This window comes from Antrostomus carolinensis, unplaced genomic scaffold (assembly GCF_000700745.2).
Source record: "Antrostomus carolinensis isolate BGI_N321 unplaced genomic scaffold, ASM70074v2 scaffold36593, whole genome shotgun sequence".
In the NCBI taxonomy this organism is placed as follows: Eukaryota; Metazoa; Chordata; class Aves; order Caprimulgiformes; family Caprimulgidae; genus Antrostomus; species Antrostomus carolinensis.
This window is the reverse complement of record NW_010303727.1, coordinates 15,688-24,247: the sequence shown is the minus strand read 5'-3', so window position 1 is coordinate 24,247 and position 8,560 is coordinate 15,688.

The window sequence follows — 8,560 nt, the reverse complement described above, 5'->3', positions numbered from 1 at the left end:
CAGCGGGGACCCGATCGCGCCTCCCTCCGGCCGTGGGTGCGGAGGTAACGAGCGGCCTGTGGGCAGCGGTTTTCCCTCCACACCAGAAAAAACTGAGATGAGCGAGGCTGTAGCGTTTCTGTTAAGTGTATTCGTGTATCGGCCGAATCCTGACTCACTGGGTGAAACAACCTGATTGTAGTAAGTAGTAAAATTTGAGGAAGATCTTTTTAATACAGAAGATAATCAGTGAAAGGATTATGATTAGAAAAAAATCCCCAAAACAAGCAACAAAACCAAACAAACCCAAGACGTGGGGCACGGGCTGACTGAGAGGTAAGATCCCACAGTCCCCTCAGGGTGGGACGCCGGCCTGCCCTGCCCTGCCCTGCCATGTTGTGCACACAGGGTCTGCCCAAAGGGGTTTTGCCCTCAAGACAGGTTTCAAAAAATCTTGCCCCACGTTTACTACTCATCGTATTTCATAGTCTCTCAAATCAGCGCTAAAATTGTCCAAATTAGTGCAGTTCATACCACAGTTCGTTTGGTTTTGGGCAGGCTGCAGTACCTCTGCCAGGTGCAGCTGTTGGCAAATAGCGCGTTGGTCTGTGGTAGCCCCATAGTTGATGCAGTGAGCTGCTAACTAGCATAAATTAATGTCCTGCTCATACATGTATTTGCAGACTTATTTATGAGGCCACTAATTAGCAAGCATATGCTACATGTTCAAGGCTTAGCCCTTGAAGTCCTTTTTTTTTCCCTCATTTCAGGACCACTACTACAACATTCTGACTTCTTACCAAGCAACAAAACGTGAATTACTGCCAATCAATGGAGACTGTTCTTATACTCAAATTTGTATCACACTCATCAAGAAAAGTATGTATATAATGTAGTTCAATTTTATTTTCTTCCTTTTTTCCTGCTTAATGGAAAGAGGAAGAAGAGGATGTTGTGAAGTACTGCTGCCAGTTGACTCTATTACTTAAAATATTTTAAGATGTGCTTCCAGCCCTCAGAAATATTTCCATTGCTTTGCAGTCTGTGGATTCCCTTTCAGGCAATGTTAATTCTTTCAGGAAAGTAAACTTCTGCAAGCATTGAACTTGGTCATAACTTACTTTTGGCACCACAGCAAGAGCCACTTGGTTGCTGTAAATGAGCCTTGTAGAACTGCAGCAGATGCTGTTGGCTTGCCAAGTTTTATTTCATCTTTGAAAACCACTATGTATCTGAATAGTACAACATGCAGACTCTCTCATCTCTGTTGGGGGTAGGTTCAAAAGTGTTGAAACTAGTGCAGCTACTTTAGTTTTCTGCATCTCAAGCTGCAGAAAAAAAAACATGAAAGATGCAGCAGTATCATGATGCCCATTTAAGTTATATTACAAGGCAGTCTGTCACTGTTTCTACAAAGTGCTTCTCTTTCCTTATACTTACTTCTCTGTCAGAGAGACACAGAGTATATTGAGTATCAGAGCCCCAGTGCCTTGGGCTTTGTTTTGGTATATCCAGAACACCCCACCCACATCTGAATACACCATGCAGGGAATACACATGCGATACAGATGAGATCTCAGTGGGCTACAGGGCAAAGCTATGGAAGCTGTATTTGATTGCCACAGTATCTAAAAGAAATATTTTTGGGAAAAAGGCAAGACTAAGATTACACAGAATCACAGAATCTCCTGGTTGGAAACGAACTCTGAGATGATCAAGTCCAGCCATACCTGTCCACTACTAAACCATATCTCTGAGCACCCCATCTACCTGTCTTAAACACCTGCAGGGATGGAGACTCAACCACCTCCCTAGGCAGCCCATTCCAGTGCCCAAGAACCCTTTCAGTGAAGAAGTACTTCCTGACATCCAGCCTGTACCTCCCCTGGGTAACTTAAGGCCATTGCCTCTTGTTCTATCACTAGTTACCTGGGAGAAAAGACACACACTCGCCTCGCTACAACCTCTTTTCAGGTAGTTGTAGACAGCAATTAGATCTCCCCTCCTCTTCTCCAGGCAAAACAACCCCAGTTCCCTCAGCCGCTCCTCATAAGACTTGTTCTCCAGCCCCTTCACCAGCTTCGTTGCCCTTCTCTGGACACGCTCCAGTGCCTCAATGAACTTGTAATGAGGGGCCCAACACTGGACACAGTACTCAAGGTGTGGCCTCACTGAGGCTGAGTATACAGGGGAAGGATGTTCTGAGTCTGAGATCCAGAATGCACATTACAGGGAAGAAGCAGCCAGGAGTACATGAAAGATGGATGTAATCTGTAAAAAATGGGGTATTATACCAAATGCTTTCTTCGTATCAGTTCCACTGCAGTAGTACCATTCCATCAGTCTGAATCCTTACTCTGCCACCTGCAAGTGGGACCTGGAGATGTCAAAGTAGCTAATTTTAGGAGAATAAACTTTCTGCAGGATTCTTTCCAACCTGTATTGTTGCCAATCACCTTCCTAGCATTATGTTACCTTTTCCTGATTTCCCATGCTGGATTTGTCTTCCAAGTCCATTCACATACTTTTCCCATTGCAATTCCTGGGACTAACCAGTATTTCACATCCCACCAACCTGCTTTATCATTTTTACAGTTTTCTTTCCAAGTTTACTCTTCCACACAGCCTCCAGCTTGCCTTTATTCACATCAATATTGAGCTCTATGATGAGGACAGAAAGATGAACAGGGAAAGTACTTTGACTGGGAGACAGAAGAACAGATTGATGGATGTAGAGATTTGCAGAGGGGCAGAATCCAACAAATTAAATGGCCCAGAAAAAACAGGAAGGAGTTTGCTCCTTACACCACCAAGCCCCACCCTGGAACTTCTCATAACCTAAATAAAACACAGTGAACTATTCAAAAGGCAAATGTTTATTAGGTACACTGAACTTTAAAAAACTTTCAAAGAATTATGCAAGAAATATATTTAAATATAACAGGTGTTATTGCAATTGTGCTACATTACAAAATCACTTTTCTACTGTCAGCACAATCTGAAGACCTTAATGTTATATTAAAGATAACATTACATTGACTCTGGCACACAGTAAGTGGTCTGCACTTTTCCTGTTCAAATGTCATTTGTGCTGCACGAGGTTGTTCTTGAAGACAAGATCGGCTCTTCGTGGAACTACGCCTTTCATGTTTCAGTAAATACAGGAACTGGTAAGGAATAAAATGAACTGCTGTTTTCCTCAGCAAAAAAGGAAAATAAAAACATGATTTCAGGTGAAGATAAAGTATCATATGAATAACAGTTCAGGAGGTAAACTCTTTCCACAGCCAAGCAGCTCCTATTAATCTGACTCCAAATTGATACAGGTGCACTAAAAGGAGAATGACTCACAAGTCCAGCATTTACACAGATGCAATTAGTAATAGCACATTCCATTCAAGTCTCTTGACTTGTTTATTGCCATGCTGCACCGTATTATTGCTTCATATTACGTATCTTGAACAAGAGGTTCATGACTGACAAGTCGGAGCGTTCAGCATTATTGTAGAGGCTATTGGCTAAAACAAGGAACTGTACATGTTAAGGACAGGAAGTCAAAGACTAAACTCAAATCCTTTGTCACTGAGGAGTGCTGGAAAAAAATGGGAAAGAATACTGATTTCTCTAAATTAAATATGCCATAGCACTGTAATAATGGAAGCATTCTAGGCATATTCTAAACAAGAGGATTAACTACTCTAGTTAATGAATGGCAAGATTTATTTCTCTTAAAAAGACATCAAAAGTCTGGACAGTAAGACCCATTTTAATAAACTGGGAGAAGTAATCCAAGCTCTTTTTCACAATAGATAAAAATATAGGTGAATTCAAGGCACAGGTATTTTCAAAATTAACATACATCATCTTCTTTGGAACTAGTAATACAAAGTAAGCCATAATTACATTATCAACATGCTGTACACAGGGGTTTTTATGTGCATTACTTGTATCAGCACTATCAGAAAATGATCACAATTATTCACATACACAGATGTGCACACAAACATGAGCACAGACTGGAACACTACATTAGAAAAAGAAGTGTTCCTATAAATAGAGTTCTTAGACAGCAATGTGATCAGGGCTATATACTTAAGAGTAACATGAACTTACATGTAACATCAGTTACAGAAGACAGCTGACAAGGCCAGTGTGCAGAGAACAGGTGAATTACACATCTGGTTTGGGGTTGGTAGGAGGCTGCTGACTGTCTGTGGCAATGCTCACAGCACTGACACAATCATGATAAACTGACAGCGAGATATTTTTGTTAATGCCCCCTGAAATAATTCAGCACTGAGGAAACATGTGCTAGCCTCACAGTGATCAAGTTTTGTGAGTTTCTTAATGCTCTTGAATTGGCTTCTGCCATCTTCAGTGGCAGGAAAAAACATCACATATACTTGCCCAGTTGGGCAATTAGGAAAAATGAACCTTTGGCTTTCCTGAACATTGCCACTCTGGTGGCACTATTGACCATGACTATGCATGCATCCTTATCGCTCCTGCCGAGTTCAGGGAGTTGACAAACATGAAATATTTTTACCACCTGAGTTTCAGCATCTGGAATTGCAAACGTATCAGCACCCAGAATGTCTGGGTTACAGCAACCCCAGTGAAACACACAAACCCCAAACACACGGCGTTTCCTCCTGCCATCTCTCACCGCCTCCATGAGTTTCTGTCTGTGGAGCTGGACTAAGTTCACAGACCTGCCTACCCACTGAGCGTGACAGCTCCAGCACACCACCATGCCTTGGGCAGGAGGAAAAACTGAAGTCACTGGGAGTAGGACTGCTTCTTGTTTTGTCCTTGCAGCTCAAATAACACAAAAGCAGCATAAATTGAATAATTATTTAAGATAATGTGGTGAACTCAACTATCTTGAGGAAGAAGCTGGAGAAGTCAGCAGTATCCTTGCTTTCAAGGACAAGTGACCAACAAACACAGGTGACCAAAGCTTCCTCTGAACCTCTGTCAAGGTGAGCGCCTCCTCTTCCTACATCGTCAGCCTCTCTCAAAAATTTGCAGTGTTAAAAACACCACTTTAAAAGCTTAATTATATTATAAGGGTCCGTATCAACATAATCTGCATTAAAGATATGTGTGCCTCAGAGAACAGAAATAAAAGCAATCTTTGATTAAAACTGCATTGGTGCCAATTAAAATTTAAAAAATAACACTACAACTCTGGACCCTCAATGCTAGAGTGCAAAGCACAGTTCCTGATCCTCAAAATGCACACCAGGCACACAATACAAAATTAACCATCTGACGGTACAAATGGAAGAGAATCCACAAATTATGCCTACTTAAGCATTACCAAGAAGGGAGGCTACAGGTAAACTAAATGATTACCAGGCAATGTTATATGCTTGATGACTGTAAAACAAGGGAATGCACAGTGTATCTAAAAACAGAAGGCTATAGGCTGCGCAGTATCTACTCAGAACCTTCTTGAAGCCAGGCTGCAAGGAAGCATCAACATTCTTTTCAATTAACGTTATATTGCTATGAACAGAAGGATGTAACTCAGGAAGTGGACATAAAAATGGAGAAGGAAAACATTTACTCTCATTTCTTTTTAAGAATGAAATACTTAAAAGATAATTAACTTTTTAATGGAGTGACAGACAACTCTTAGAATTTATTTTTCAGGTGTGACTTTGGAGATACTTGAGCCCTCTTCCCATGTGTGGTTAGACTGAAGTTACATCTTTGTGCAGGTGTTTCTACTTTAGAGCTACCAAACCTATTACCATTTATGATGGAAATCTTTTGATTATACTAGATGACATTAAGAATTTTCTCTCCTAGCCAAGCCAAAAAAAACCCTCAACCAACTCAATGCTCAAGGTCATAAACTACAAGCAGACAGATATGCATAATAGTGAGAGTTTAAATCTTTGAATTAATCTATACTGAGTGAAATGCATCAAAGAACAGGTGGCTCAGGAATGCGATTTCCTTCTGGAAAAATGGTACATTTCCAATAAACCAAAGATGAACTGTTCTTTTCTAATACATCTAAAAATAACAGAGCAGGCCCTAAGTGCAAGTTATTTAGAGTTAACAAGCAAAAAAACCCAAATTCAATACTTGTTTTAAGGAAATCATTGCATGAATAACTGCCATTTTAGCAATGCTCCACACATGTAAGGGTTCAGCATTGAATACAGGTTCTCAAGAATTCTAAGCAGAAGTTTTCTTCTACATCTACACTTCTGTGTTTACTGGTTCATTAAACACTGCCATTTTCAAAATAATAGGTAACAGTAACAGTACATAAATTGTTAAGACAACTAAACTATAAAATCAATCTTCAAAACCATAGAAAGCAGTATCTTGTTATTTACAGAGTAGTGCAGTATTATAAACACAGATTAAGAGATACCTATACATAAATGACATTGTTCTACATCTACAAAATAAAGAATGTTTAAAAACAGTTTAGCATGACAATCAACAATGCAAGTCTTAATACAAACAAGAAGGAAATCAAAGGAAGGAGAACATTTTTCAAATTGCATCTCTAATGAAGTGCTCCTGTAATTTTTAAAATTTTCATTTACAATGATGGCACAAGTTATATACAGTGTTAGGATATAGTATCAGTTACTGGGCAATTACCATTGCTATCAATGGACCTTATTCACAGGTTCTGAAATTACCTTTTCAAAGTAACACTTGGTGAGCAGAAACACTAGAAACTTAGAAAAGGATTAATTTATCTCATTCATTTGTCTTACATTACCAAGGGACTTTCTTTTCAGGGCAATGTAATGTACTCAGGGAATTACTTCCATTACATCACTGATACACAGAGACTTGTATTTTATCAGTATTCTTAACATATACAAAGCAGTGTTTGGCATTCAGCCAGAAACTGAAATTTGTGTTCTTTCCTGAGGTTACAAGTTAATGCATCACAAAGTGCAGCTCCCAGTGCTCTTTAAAAGTCATGACCATATGTTACTGAAAATGATGACTCCCAGTTTGGCATAGCTTCACTGAGGGTCAGAATTTCCATCTCATGAAGAAATACTCTGGGAAAACAGATGAAGACAGTCCAGTGGAACAAACAATGTTCCAGAGATGGCGCTTGTTTTCACCCTCCTGAGCAAGCACGGAGACCAGAACCCCGAGGCCAAGGCTGTCTCTGCAGGGGCCTTAATGTTTGTTTGGTTTTTTTTTTCCCCTGCCCTGGCACTGACCAACTTCCCTACTGGCTGCTGTCCTCAGAATTCCTTTGAAAGGGAGTTCCTGAGGGTTTTGGTGATTAACAGGAAATTGGTACACAGACAATCCTATTCATTTTCCAACTCTCAAATACTATTTCAGGTTTTATGAGCTTGTGCCTCAACTATACAACTGTGTACTGGAAATAAAGAGACCTAGTACAGAAATCTAGGGAAGACTTAAAAAAAATATTAAAACTCAAAATTTTAAAAAAGGTCAAAATACAGGCGCTTCCTAGGCCTCAGAATTATCCAAAACATATTAGGTGGGAGTTAGCTCATATGGCTACACGAACAGGCCCATAGATATTTTTCTGGTGACAGGAGGGACCTTTCCACAACTTGTTTATCTGTGGCCAAGTAGCTTATGCAGTAGTTTAACTGTGCTAGAGGAAGTGATCGTCTGAAGAAAGGCCAAGAAATACTTGGCAGGTACTCTGCCATCTCTGCAGATGAGATATCCAAAGGACCAATTTATAAGCTGTAGGGTGCAAGCCAAGTCCCTACCTCTATCATCAAGTAATTTATAATGTGATTGGGAAAAGCAGAAGAATCCAGAGTTCCTCATCCTTTATTCCTTGAATAGTTTTAGGGATACTTCGCAGTGAGCAAAGAGCAAACCCAGTAACTTTCAGACTTCAGACATATTATTCAAAAAGCTAAGAACTGGGACTCAAAATCTGCTTAACAGTTGAGTGCCTACACCCCTGGTGGTCACGAGTTCTCCACGTCATGTAGCCTTTACTTCTGATGAACATTTAGCAACACTATGAGTAAGGTTCATAGTGTTAAGGTACACAATTGTCACTACAGTGTGTTGCAGTGGCTCACTAAACAACCAGTTTCTCCTTCAGAAAAAAAGCATTCCTCGTAGATTCTAATATTTGTCCTATGTAGCTTGTTGTTTGTTGAGTTTGGTTTTGGTTTTTTAATTCCAAGCCATGCATGATCTGACATAAAATCTACTTGGCTAAGCTAAGTAATCTGCTTTTAAGAATGCTGAGCATATGAATTATAATTCTATAGGCTTTTTTATTGTAGGAAATTATCCTAGATGATTCTTTGGAATTTACTTTCCTGTGTATTTTTCCAATTAGCAGAACCTGAAACACCTCGTAGATATTGCTTCTTAGGACACAGGCACAAATACTCGCGAAGGCACTTTCCCCAAAAAGCTTCCAAGATTTTAATTACTACTCACACACAGGGCAAGCTTTCTGAACACTAGTACAATGTACTGTTACTGCTCTCGCACCAAGAGCCCACAGCAGATGTAACTGAACTGTGGTTACTGGATAGATTTGTAGACTTGTTTTGTAAGTTAAATTAACCCTTTTTCTAAA